We start from the raw sequence: 14,278 nt of genomic DNA on the forward strand, positions 1-14,278 counted from the left end.
TTTAAGACTTTCAAAAAGCCCCCGCTTTTCTCTGTCACAGGGGCATCAGCTTCAGCTCCCGCTCAGAGGTCTTACTCCCTGTTCCCCCAGTATCCAGGGCCCCCTGGGCACGCACTGTGTCTGCGCTCTGGCCCGGATGGCTGGGGCCGGGTGTTCGGCAGTCCTGGGCTCCCTCCCTCTCCCCTTCTGACTCCTCTTCTCCCGCCGGGAGCTGGGGGGAGGGGTGCTCGGGTCCTGCCATCCCGGGGCTTGTATCTCACCCCTTTCACCAGGCTCTCGGCTCTTGCATGTGTGGATGTGGTCTGGCTGTTGTCCTGTGTCTTCTGGTCTCTCTTTTAGGATTAGTTGTATTTGTTGTATTTTCTAAAATATATATTTTTTTGGGAGGAGATTCCCACTGTCCTACTCACGCTGCCATCTTGGCTCTGCCCTCCTCCCCCCCCATTTTTTAATTGGGTTATTATCTTTTTGGGTGTCGAGGTGTGTGAGTTCTTTATATATTTTGTATGCTAACCCCTTGTCAGATACGTCATTTACAAATATGTTCTCCCATACTGTAGGATGCCTTTTTGTTCTACTGATGGTGTCCTTTGCTGTACAAAAGCTTTTTAGCTTGATGTAGTCCCATATGTTCATTTTTTATTTTGTTTCCCTTGCCCGAGGTGTTTACACCCAACTTTATTCCCACGGTGGCAGGTCAGTCACTAGAATCCCGTCCACTCAGAGCGAGTCTGCACACAGCAATCTGGTCTCTGCCTCTGGGCCTCTCTACCCCACAGCCGTCTTGGTCTCTGTCCTCGGCACTGCCACCACTCCAGCCTCTGCTCTCCTGCAGCGGTGCAGCCGTGCAGTAGCTGTGCAGCCATGACACCGTGTTGCCCAGAGCCCACACTTGTGTAAGGAGCTAGCCGACCGGGGCCAGGTGAGAATCCTGGCCACAGGAACTTCCATTTTCTCTACAGGGAGTGTGCAAAGAAAGGCAAACCTGATCTGAGAGGCCAGGGATGGCTTCCATGGGGGGTGGGAACATATCCTAAGTTGAGGCTTAAAATGTGAGTTAGAGCCAGGCAAGCTGGAGGAGGCCCGGGGGCTCAGGAAGGAAGGACTTGCCTGGACTGAGCCTGGGTGGGAGAGCGCCGTTGTCGCCATAGAGAAATCTGGGCATCGCAGTTGCCCCGCAGGACAGCAGCGTGTGCTTTGCCCCCAGTGGAGCCCAGCTGCTCCTGGCTGGTGCTTCCCAGCAGCGAGCCGGGACGTGGCTGCCTTCTACCTTGTGACATCTTCCAAGGGTGCATAAGATCCACGCCCAGTTACAAAAGCTGCTCTGGGCTCACCTCCACTTCTGACAGTGGGGAAGAGAGTGTGGGGCACTGGGTGCAGCAGGGTCTCACGGACCAGGCTGGGAGCAGTGCGCCCAGCTTCTACTACCCATGCCTGTTGGCCAGAGATCAGAGGCACATGATGCGTTCTGGCGACCGGAGGGACGGCGGGCTAGCTGTGTGTCCATGCAGGACGGCAGACTGGCTTGGCAGCCAGCGCCCTGCACTCTGACCGCCAATGGCGGGTTCACCATTCTTCCCGTGCCTGGACCCTTCCCCACCACCCTGGGGACACTTCAGGGTCCCATCTGGTTCCTGAGTCTGGCTCAAAGTTCTGGATCTCTCCCTAGGGAGGTATCTCTGTCATTTATCTCTCTGCTCTGTATCTTGCAGAAGCACAGAGATAGAGAAGACACACACAAGGACTCTAACTGTATGTATTTGGCATTTCTGAATAGAAATGTGGATAAAGGGAACAGAAAAAATTTAATTTAAGATGTAATGGCTCAACAAAATACTAGGAAACCAATTCAGTGGCATATTAAAAGGATTACACACCATGACCCAGTGGGATTTACTTCCGGAATGAAGGTGCAGATCAATATATGACAACCAATCTACGTCATACACCACTGAGCAGAAGATGAAGGACAAATCAACACACGACCATCTCGACTGAGGAAGAAAGAATGATACCAAAGGAGATTAGCAATTCCCTTTACAATAACATCAAAAAAGAATGAAATATGCAGGAATTAACTAAGGAGGTAAAAGACTTGTACACTGAAAACTATAAAACTAGAATAAATTAAAGAAGACATAAATAAAAAGAGATATCTATGTCCATGGATTGAAGGACTTAAGAAGTCAATACTTTCAAGTGATTTACAGATTCAATGCAATCCCTATCAAATTCCACTGACATTTTTTCCTTGAAGAAATAGAAAAATTCATCCTAAAAATCATACGGAATCCCAAGAGACCCAGAACAGCTAAAACCGTCTTGAAAAAGAACAAAGGTGGAGAACTCATACTTCCTGTTTTTAAATCTTACTATGAAGCTACGATAATCAGAACAGTGTGGGGAAGATCGCTGGCCAGCTCCTGAAGCCAGGATCACCTGGCATCCAGCGTCTGCTTGAACCTTCATGGCATGGGAACTGAGCCCCTACCACCCAGGATTTGGGGGAGCCACAGAGCCCTGGATGGAGAGAGATTGTGTTCTGAGAACTTCCAAAGCAAAGAAAGGAGATTTTTGGGTAGGCTGCTCAAGAGCATGATGGTACAGCTGTGGTCCCATCCAGGTCACCCAGGTAATGGGAACTTGCAGGCCCAAGTCAGAGCTCAGTGACTTATCTAGAGTAGGACAGAGAGAGTGAAGACTAGTGCTTAAGTCTAGAAAATTGAATGAAGTAGCCAAGTAACAGACACTTATCACTGGGAAAGGGGTATCATATTAACCTCCTTACAGGCTTGGAAGAGCATAGAGACAAGACCCAGAAGGTTGAGCAGCAAGAAGTCTTTATTTGATGTAAAGTACACACTCAAAGGGGATTGCGGGCAACCTCAGAGAGGAAGTGCTCTTAACAGCTTAGGATTCTGTCTTAAGGCTTTCAAGAATGGGGCAAAGGGCCGGGGTGGGGGGACGTAGGCTTGACTTGTGGTCTCACGATGTCTTGTCTCCAGTGAGAAGCATTGTGTCATTGTCCATAGTCCTCTGGATGTTCTGTAAGACAAACTTAACACAGGAATTTATTGATCCTGTTCTTCAAGATAGTGGCTATCCTCAAGCAGTGGGGACATAATGTTTACGGTCAGTTGTTGGCTGATTCCTGTAAAATATGTTAGAAATCTTGCCCGCTAACTCCCTAGTTTTTAAAATAGAATCTTAGCTCCCATTGTTACTATCTTTTTATCATAAGCAGGAAAAATTAATCATGATGCTTGTCCCACATCCCTGCCCTTTCTCACTAGGAAGCCATTGGAAAGGGAAGCCAGCTCACTAACCCTGATATCAGACAGAATGAAATTCAAGACAAGTGCATGACATGGGACCTCTAAGTGTCCTTTCCAAAAATGTGAAAGCACAATGCATGAAGAGCAGGTAACGGAGAGTGACGGTGACGCCCTGTGTTAGAATCTGCCCGCAGGTCCCTGCTGTTGACGAAAACACACCTGTGCGGAAGAACAAGGCTGAGAAACGAGATCTTTCCTTGCTGATGCCTGCAGGTGAGCCAGGACAGGGAACTTCAGGTTGGGGACTGTTGGGAAGTTCCAGGAGGGCCTGGTACTGATGCTGTGGGAGAGGTGGAAAGCAGCCTAACTCGTTTTGTGAGACCAGCGCAGCCCTGATGCCCAGATCAGAGAATAAATTGAAAAAAAAGAAAAAGATGCCTGGCCCACAATCTCACTGTAAACATGGAACTGAAATCCTAAATAAAACATAAGTGAATCAGATCTTGCAGGGTATTATAACATTTAACATGAGTAAATCAATTGACCCCATTTACAGAACACATTAAGTGAAAATACAGGCACAGAGGTTCACAGGTCATGCAGTAAAATTTTAACTTCCACCCCTGTGAAAATCGGTTTTCATGGTAAGCAGAGGAAATTTCCCCAGTTTGACAAAAGGTGTCTGCAGGCGCCCACAGCAGACACTGCCTGCCAGACGTGCCCCCCGAGGTCAGGAGCCGTGGAGGGCGCTGACATGCGGTAATGAGGTCATTAGGTTCCTGCAGCAGAGACACGCGGGGACCCCAGCCCTGCCCCCCACCCCCACCCCGGTCTGCAACAGGCAGCAGTTGGCTTCGGTGGGGAGACCGGAGGCCTTTTAGCATTCTTAAGAAAATTGTAGAGGACCCCAAAGAGCTTGCGGCTCATTCCTATTGATATTTACCACATTGGAACTTAGAGCTGCATTTAAAAAATATTTCTTAATTCATGTTAAAATAATTGGAAACCCATTACATTTTAACAGATAACTTATTTTTATGAAAAGAACTGTATTTTCCAAAACAGACTGTTGAGTGAGAAGGTGGTGCTATTTCCCGTGTCTGCAGCTGGAGGCTCGGATCTGCTGCTGCGGCGGCCCCACCCTGGTGTGTTTCTTTTGACTGACGTGTAGGAAGGCGATCTGGCCTCAGTGTGCATAGTAGGAAAACACAGGACCATGAAGTAGCCTTCTTGTGCGGATCTCTTCTGTGGTGTCACATCAAGACGTCTCACGGTTCTTAATGGTTGTAACATGGAAGCTGCAGGTAACGTCTGAGTTACCTGGAGACCACTGTCTATCTTGTACACTGGATGGGTCTTTCATTCATGCACGGTTTTGGGGCATGATGTGTTGTTGGTTGTCTGGAAAATGTTGGCCCACCGAGTGTACATACATCTTCCAAATATGCTGATACATTTCATTACACATCACGGAGAAGTCACGTTTCTGAGCACCTGTTTCATCAGAATGGTGTTTGAATGTTGAGCAGCTGTCACGCTCACAGTGGTGGAGTCAAGGTCGCCAGCATTCTGACTTGGGCTTGACAGCTCAGATTCCATCACTGGCGACAGCCCCGTCAGCGGTTCGCCGTGCAGTGACGGGCTCACTATCCTTTCCGAGAAAGCGTCTGCCAACTGCCGAGGCCTGAATGATCAGTTTGCCGGTCGGTCCTGCCTCGGGTACAAGATGCTCCCTGGTGGAGGCGGCTGGCCACTCAGCTGCGCCGGTGCTGTGAGCAGCAGTCCGGGCTCAGTGCACGGGAGGCTGGTGTGCGCCTCCCACCCTCCATGCGGATGCTGACAGGACGACACTCACGGGTAGGGCGTCTGTGTGTTCACGCCTCATCAAGAACTTACGTCGAAGCGGTGTTTTTTCCAGCCTTGAGCACAGTGTTGAAGAGCAGAGACGCCCAGTGGCATGTGTCATTGTCCCCACTTGCGCTCATGCACCAGGACCTTGTCCCTGCTGCTTCTACATCATTCGTGCGAATGTCAACTCAGTGGCAAGGCAAATGACATCTTGACATTGTCAAGGAAACGGTGTTAGCCCCAAAGGCCCGGACCTCCAGGGATCAAGGAGCCACACTCTGAAAACGGCCGGTCTGCAAGGAGCCTCTGGATGGCTGGAAGGTGTGACAGTGGAGTGCGGCCTTGTCACCTGGTCTAGACCGGCTTGGATGCTGCCTGGGAGTGAGCGTGTGGCTCTGGGGAGCGGCTGGGTGTCCTGCTGGCCTGTCCCTGTGAGTCCCCGTCTGCCCACCTATGGGGCTTGCTCTGCCAGAGCCCCCAGGACAGACCTGCAGGCTGCTGGCCCCGGGGGCCTGTGCTGTAACCAGGGGCAGCCTCTGGCTGGGGCGCATGGCACCCAGACTGTGCGCCCCACCTTACACACCGTTTGCTGGCTGGAGCAAGAGGGGACAAGGGATTTGGGGGGCAACTTGGCTAATTGGTGGGGTCAGGTGAAGCCCCCAGGCTGAGTGGGATGAAAACACAAAGCAGGGGGCCTCTGGGGGCTGTGTGCCAGTGTGAGGGTCGGTGTGAGTGTCGAGTTGAGGGCCTGGCGCCTGCGTCCTGCTCTGGGTGTGTCTGTGAGGGGTGCTTCTGGTGAGAAGGGCAATCACCTGTGCAGGCTGAAGAAAGCAGAGGCCTCCCCAGTGGGGGCTCCTCCCGTCCCTGTGAGAGGGACGCCACCAGCCCTCTGCTGGCCTGTCTTGGAGCTGGGACGTCGGGCTCTCCCACCTCAGACTGGAGCTCGGCCCCGGCCGTCCTGGGCGAGGCTGGCAGGCCGCAGAGTGCGGGGCAGCTAGGCCTCTGGACCCCGGAGCCTGCTCCTCGCCACGGGCCTCTGCCGTGCCTGTCTCCCTGCCCCTCTCCCTGTCTGCCTGTCTCCATCTCTCTCTTCTCTGTCTCTCTGGACAGCCCTGGCCTGACATCTGGACAAAGAGTGATTCCCTTTAGGTTTTGTTCATACCTTGTCCAAGGTTTAAATTAACTTTTCTTGTGTGGTTCATTTTTCATGATTTTCCAACAAATCCAAACAGGAAATAACCCAGCAGCTTCCAGCAGCCCCTGCCCAGTGTCCCGCGTGGAGGCGATCGCCACACCGAGGCGTGGTCTGGGAAGGGGGCGGCGGCCATCCTCTTATCCCAGGGAACCTCCCCGCGTCTTTGCAGTTGGAGAGGGGTGCAGGGAACCCCGGCAGCGGGTGCGCCGCCAACTCTGGGCGCAGGATCCCTGCGGGGGAACCAGACCCGCCCGCGCTGCCGTCTGGCCGCTGAGCCCCGCGCCCTGCGCCTTTGGAGCCGCAGAGACCCCAGGGCGCGGTCGGTTCCGGTGCCTCGCGCGCTCCGCCAAGCCTGCCGCGGTTCCCGGTGCCTGGGAGGGGCTTGGAGGGAGCGCCAGGGCCGCTGTCCCGGGCCGGTGTCGCGGGCTCCGAAAGCTCCGCTGCGGCGGCTGACCCGGGAGGCGGGCGCGGGGCGCCAGCACCGGGACAGGCCGCCTGTCGGCCGAGGCAGGAGGCCCGGCCAGCAGCGCCCAGCCCAGGCTGCCGCGTCCTGAAAACCGGCCGGAAACCCTCCGGGCTGCCCGACACCCGGGGCGCAGCAACGCCCGCCCGCCTCCCGGGCCTCCTTGCGCCCCGGCTCCACTTTCCCAGGGCGCCGCTGGGGCGCGCGGCGGGGACGCGCGTTCCCGGGCCTTGGGCTGCCTGCAGCCCCGGTTGGCGAGCGCCGGCCCCCCGGCCGGCGGTGTCCAGCCGCACCGAGAGACGCGCCCAGCGCGAAGGGCAGGCGGAGCCGTGGCCTCCCCGTGGCGGGACCCTGCGGCCGGAGGTCCGGGACTCCCCCAGCCCGGGGCACCTACACCTGATGACTGTGTGTGCTGTGACATTTATCACCGCAGTCGGACTTCTCTGAGCTGGAAAATGCCCTCAGTGTTGAACATAGATGAACCCTCAAACGCACAGACACAGTGGGTGGTCACTCCCACAGGCAGATCTGGGTTTTCACCAATGTCGGCCTTCGGCAGATGCTGAGTTTAAGCAGATTTTAAAAACTTAACTTTATTCACATGCAATTGCAGAAAAATACACAGACCCAGTGTTCCCAGGTGGCATCTTGCAAGGAGGGCTGGACACACACCTGGACAGACGCGAGCACAGCCAGGATACAGAACATCATCTCCATGGGGGTCCCTCCTGGGCCCTTTCACAGCCACACCTCGTCTGTCCACCTCCATCCGTCCTGAACCCCTGCAGCCGCTGTCTGCTGCCCCCCCTCCATGCTTCTGTCACCTCAAGAATGTTATGTGTGTGGGACTGCCTGCAGGTAGCCTTTGGGACTGGCTTTCTCTGCTCAGTGTCGTGCTGGGAGATTTCTCCCAGCTGCTGCGGGGCCAGCATCCATGGACCAGGCGCGTCCATGGACCAGGTGCGTCCACGGTGTGGACGGACCAGTGAGTCCCACCGCTTGCCTGTGGCAGGGCACCTGCTGTGTTTCCGGGTTTGGGCTGTTTGGATGAGCTGCTATGAACACTCATAGGCGTTATTGTGTGTGAGCATTTTTCCATCTCCCTGGGGTGAATGTTCAGGAGTGGGGTCCCTGGCTGGGTGGCGGTTTTGTTGATGAGATGTGGCTGCGGTGGCCACGCTGCTTCGCATTCCCACCAGCGACACTGGAGGACCCTGTCTCTCCATCCACGCCGGCATATTTTTAGGTTCAGCCATTTGGACAGGTGTGAGGTGACTGTCGTGGTTTTAATTTGCATTTCCCCGAACACTAATGATGTCGACCACCTTTCCATTTGCTTACTCGCTGTCCGCATCCTCTTTGGTGAGAAGGCACATTTTTTTCTGTTTGTCCATGTTGTCTAAATTTTCCAGTTTTAGTGGTTTATCAGTTTGCCTTTGCTATGTAACAAACTAGCCCCCAACTGCCCTCTTGTAGCACATATGGTGGTTCTGCATGGGGGGCTGGGCTGGGTGTTGGTGGGCAAGGGGGGCCCTGGGCCCTGGCCCCCACCACACAGTCTGGCTGGGCTTCCTTTCAGGAGTCAGGGGGCTCCGGGAGGGTGAGCATGGAAAGCTGCAGGGGGTCCGGGCTGGGAAGTCACTCGTATCACTTCTAACATGTTCTATGGGTCCAAGCAAGTGACAATCCCGCCTGGATTTAGGGCACAAAAGCAGATTCACCTCTTGGTGGGAATCGCTGAAAAGTGTGGTGGCCGGTCTGTGATCTCTCAGAAGTGAAATCTTCCATGAGGCCCGTTTGTTTCCTCTGTGACCTGGTGGTGGTGCTTTGTGACATAGAGTTTTCTTCACCAGCCTTCTTTTGAGCTGGTGACCACCAGAAGGGACTTTAAAAAATGTGTATCAGTTTGGCAAGCATCTCTCACGAAGACTGAGCTTTTAAAGGCTTTGTTTAATTTGTTTGTAATTGTGGTAAAATATACACAACATAAATTTACCATTTTAACCACATTTCCACGGACACGTCAGCAGCGTTAAGTACATTCACATTATTGTGCAGCCATCGCCACTCGCTGTGGTCTCCACACGGCCCAGAACCTGCTCTGGAAGGCAGGACCCTGTGTGCTCACTGCCAGCTTGGTGAGAGTCGATTTCCGGCTCCTAATCCTCCCCACACATGCACCCTCCAGCCTGTCCTTCCAGGCCTCAGGGAGGAACGTCCCTGGACATGGGGGTCAGCCAGGGTCCGTGCAGATGCTGCGGTTCTGCCCAGTGAGGGGAGCTGTCCCAGGGGCTCTCCTGCCCCCTCGCACCTGCCCATGGAACAGGGTCTTGCACCTCACCCTGCACGGGAGGGCTTGCCATTGGAACTGCCCTCAGTTAGAGGGATCCTGGCAGTGGAGGCCAGATGAGGCTGATTCCCTAGAATGTTCACTCCCCCAAAGAGAGCCCATGGGGGAAATTCCCTGTAGGCTGGGAATCATACTCAGTTACATGGGATTCTCCTCGAATTAGCACGATTGTCCGGATGCCGTGACATGCTCCTGGTCCCATATGCAAAGGTGTTCCTTATAATTTATGCAATGGCTTCTTAAAGTGGTTTTATTCTGCACATGGGAAAATGTTAAGCATTCTTGTGCCTCTTTCCTGGAAAAAACCTGACGAAGAGGTGGTGGCATTTGCCTCTCAATGGGCTGCTTCTCATTAAAATGTTTTCTTCTTGCTTCTGTTTTCAAGCCCTCGATGTTAAACACACAAATTAAAAATGTTTATTGACATTTAATATAAAAGTCCTCACCTGTGTAGCTGAGATGAATATTGCAGGTTAATTTAGCACATCTTCCTCCAAACGGCTCTTAGGAGAAACACATGTGTGGCCCTGTTTAAGGAGTGAGGCGCTGCAGGGCCGTCTGATGAAATGCCCATTAGGGGAGAGTTTGGAAATTGAATCTCCGCGTGGGGCTACCGATCACCCTCAGGAAGAAGGACTTTCTCTCCACGGTACTGAGACTCTTTAAGGTTCATGTTGGGGCTTTACGGGGTGCTGCTGCGGAGGGCTCCAAGCCCAACGTCGACCATCGGGGGCAGAGGGGTCAGTACGTGAGTTTGTAAAAAGCATGAGGCCCTCGCTTTAAACAAGTGGAGTATCTGTAAAGGCAGATTGGAGTGGGCTCCGTCTGCTTCCAGCAGGATTGAAGTTTTGCCTTGAGGAGCCTTTGACCAACCAGCTTTCCTGAGATGTGGAGCACCCTTGGCCAGCAGGCCTCGGGCATGGAGGGCGGGGCGGATGGACTGAGTCAGACATGTGGTCTGGGGAGGAAGAGAATGCGGGCAGGGAGCAGAGCCAGCATGGCCAGGGGAGAGAGCCCTGTGGTCCACGGAGCTCCGCGTGGGGGACGACTGCATTGGTGACCCCCGTGAGAAGGCCCCCAGGCCCACAATCTTTGTGCTGTCACCTTGCAGCTGCCCCCAGAGCCACGGAGTCTATTCCCCACTGTGTAACCTGGGCCAGACGTGTGACCTGTTTTGGCAAAGAGATTGCAGTGGGGTGAGAACGCACAGTTCCAGGGCCAGGCTGCACGAGGCCTCACCCGCGTCTGCCTTCTTGCTCCCACAACGCTACAAGGCCTCACCCACTGGAAGATGAGAAGGCAAATAGAGGGTAGCCCAGTTATCCCAGGCACGCCTGCAGCCAGCTGACCCCCAAACATAGGAGACAGCCCAGCTGAGGTCAGCAGAACTGTGTCCCAGCTCACAACTGACCTCAGGTGCATGGGTGAACCCAACTGAGACCAGGACACCCAGCTGACTGGTAAACTTGCTGATCATTTTAAGCCACTGCATGGGGATGTATGTCATGGAGCAATAGGTAATCAACACGACCATCTGTGGTGCAGATGGAAATCCAGGTCTGGCTAATAAAGGAAGTTTGTGTAGTTGGTCAGGAAGAAGAGAGGAAGAGAAAGAGGGCAGGGAGAGGAGGGGGGAGCTCGCTGGTGGGGAGCTGCAGTGCTTGCTCTCCGCTCTGTCCGGGTGGCGCCTCTGAGGAGTGGCTCCGGCCCCCTTGTGTGAACTGCAGGGCTGAGAAGTGAGCGAGAATTTCTCTGGTGTCTGAATACAAACAAGATTCCTTTCATACACTGACAGCGGAGGGGGAGAGCCAGAAACTGCAATTTGGAAATTTAATTATATCTCTGGAAGAAATGTATGCCTCTTGGAATGATTTTATTTAAGAAACCCTGAAAAAATAGAAGCTGTTTTTTCCCCCCATCTTGTGATTAATTCAAACCAAATAAAAGGAACTCATGCACTCTTATTGACACCCTACGGGGAGTTTTCATTTGCAATATCTGTAAACCTTGAAATATCAATTCGTGTCAAATAAGCTCCTACAGGTATAGTGCTGGGTTCCAGCGATAACGTGTCACATTTTGTTCTATTTAAATAAATTACAGACTCCATCGCTGCAGCATTATTCCATCTTCTAATCAAATTGCCAATCTGGTGGGTTCCAGGCCAGCGGCCTGATGGGGAGGAGATGGCTGTGTTCCCTAGGGCAGTCGCACACCCCGGGCGGGAGAGTTAACGCAGATGCTGGTCATTCCAGTTCCCAGAGTGGAATCAGGGGTAAATACAGCTGTAAATGAGGGTGAGTCAGCCCGTGGCCTCAGCTCAGGAAGGGTGCTTGGCTAGCTTTCCCGGGTAAAGCAGGGGTGCGTGTGTTATGTTGTTTGCATACATGTGCACTGCATGCCAGTGTGTGTGGTGTGTGTGTGAACTGGGTATGTGCATATACATTTATACAGTTGTATGTGTGTATCTGTGTGCATGCATGGCTGTAACATGTTTATCTTCGTATGTGTGTGTGTGACCACGTCAGTGTGTGCATCTGGGCACTGGTGTTATTATACGCCTGACTCTGGCGTCCACAGGAGTCCTCCTTCAGTCTGGGGCTGCTCGGGTCCCTCCAGGTGGCTGACACATCATTTGCCCTCCTGACCCTGCATTTCTTTCCCCAGGCCACCCCCATTGCTCTGCCTCCAGCCACACTGGGCAGCAGGGCCCCCGCCACCTCCAAGCTCTGTGAGGCTGCTGCTTCCTGGGCCCAGGTGCCCCTAGGGCCCACCTCTTTGAGCCCAAGCCCTCAGGTGCCAGAGAGATGCACAGAGGGGAGTGTGCAGCCTGCATGTGGATATGGTGAGGCTCCTGCAGCCAGGATTCCCACCTGGCTCTGGTCGGCTTGCTCACTACACACATGTGGGCAGTATGCTGTTATATTAAGTCTATATAGAGCTCCATCCAGTGCTCTGGGTGACACGGTGGCCCGGCTGCAAGGCTGCAGGAGAGCAGAGGCTGGAGTGGTGGCAGCACCGAGGACAGAGACTGAGATGGCTGTGGGAGCAGAGCAGTCCAGGAGCAGAGACCTGCTTGCTGCCTGCAGACTCGCTCTGAGTGGACAGGATTCTAGTGACTGACCTGCCACCATGGGAATAAAGTTGGGTATAAACCCTTTCACCCCAAGAATGTTCAGTCTCATTGAATCCATAGTGAACTTGCCTGGGGCTGCAACCCATCGGCAAGACACTGCATACAGAGGAACCACAGAAAGCAGGGTCTTCCCAGCTGGCAGCCCCCCTCTCCTCTGCTGTTCCATGACGTGGCTGAACCGTATCTCCGACCAAAGGCCCGTGTGGCTCAGAAGGAGGGAAATGCAGGCGGAGCAAGAGGGGAGGAGCCCAGCGACCCTGCAGGCCCCCAACAATGGCTGGGGCAACGGGTGGCACAGAGGGTGTTCCTGGGAAAAAACAGCATTCAGGACTGTCCCTTGAGGTTTGGCAGGGCACTGAGGCTGTGTCAACAGGTCGGAACTGTCACCCCCCCAGAGTGAGCTGGGGCCCAGCTGCGTCCCGGGGAGCCATCTTCCCGTCTGCTCCCTCCCCTGCCTCAGCCAGGACGAGGCTTCTTCCGGTCACATGCCAAGGGGGGGCTTCCATCAGAGAGCCAGCCCTGTGGACCGGCCTCTCCTGCACCAGGCTGAGAGTCCTAGGAAACACTGTGGCCGGGCCCCCAAGTGTACCCTCCAAGGGCCCTCCCGGCTCCTGGACCCCCACACCAGCACCCCTGCTTCACCCCAGATTGCAGCTCCTGGCACAGACAGAGCCGCGCGGAAATGCATGTTGTCTCCCACCTGACTCGGGGAGTGGGCTTCAGGGAGGCCCTGGAGGGGCAGCTGGGGTGTGGGAGAGGGGCGGGGATGCTGTTTCCGGGCCCTGGTCTGACAGGTAACCACCCAAGTGGAGGGAGCAAATGGGGTGCTTGGCGGGTGGGGGGTTTGGGGAATGTTTCCCTGGAGCCGCCTAGGCGGGTGGTGGGTGGGGCCTCTGGGCTGGAATGAACCACCTGGGAATGGGGGTGTGGGTGGAAGTGTCCAGTAGCCCACCTGGCCAGGGTTGGCCGAGGACGCAGGAGGTGCAGCAAAGCTTCCCTGACCCTCAGCCAACGAACATGTGAATGTACCTGCCTCTCCCGGACTTGCTCAGCCCAGGGAGAGCCAGCCCTGGCACCACTGTGCCTCAGCCCGGTCCCGTGCGGCCGTCTTGCTGCCCTTTGTGCTCAGTAAGGACAGTCTGCTCGAGACGGTGCTTGCGCCCGTGGAGGGTTCCCTTTGGAAATGAATCCTCCCGGCATAGGGGCAGAGGGCATGGTGCCGAATGTGGCGCTGGTAACTTCATGGCCCAGGGTGCCCCGCTGCACCGAACCCTGTCTCCCACTGCCCAGGAGCCTCCCTGGACCAGACGTGAACTCGGCAACTGGGAACCCTCTTGGCATCTCTGAGCCTCGTCTGGTGGAGGCCGGAGGGGGGCAGGCAGGGAGGCCGGCCAGTCCAACACGGGCGTCGGGACCGTGGGCCTGGAAGGCCCTGATCAGCGGGCCTTTCCCTTCAGCCTGATGAGAGTGGACACCCGTTTCTGCCGTGAGGTGTCACAGAAGTCGGTGGCCGCGGGGCTCTGCCGTTCTGAGCAGGCACAGATCTATTTGCTGAAGGGAAGATGTCATTTGAACTGTTGATACCGTTCGGGTGGTCCTGGCAGGATGCCACGAGCAGCTGAAGCCTCCTCCAGATAGACGCACACAACTGAGAGTCTGCGCGGAGGACGGTGGCGTGGGACTGTGACCCCGGCCACTTGGCACTGGGAGGGGGTCCGGCTTCGGTCCGCTTCCGCACCTGGCGGCCCAGCTCCGCCCTCGCTGAGGCGCCCCCTGCCCGGTGCCATGCCCGGTGCCCATGCCCGGTGCCCATGCATGCCCGGTGCAGGTCCATTCCCAGGGGCGAAGGGAGAGGAAAGGAGAGCTGGCACCGCGGGCAGGGGGTCCCCGGCTGTGCGTCTCCCAGGAGCCCAGCCCCCCGCGGGGCTGGGACAGACTCTGGGGCGTTTGGGGCGAGGACCCCAGACCAGCGCCCCTCGCGGGGAAGCGCCCCCGGCCTCCACTGCCCCGG

This window comes from Manis pentadactyla, chromosome 10, assembly GCF_030020395.1.
Source record: "Manis pentadactyla isolate mManPen7 chromosome 10, mManPen7.hap1, whole genome shotgun sequence".
NCBI lineage: Eukaryota > Metazoa > Chordata > Mammalia > Pholidota > Manidae > Manis > Manis pentadactyla.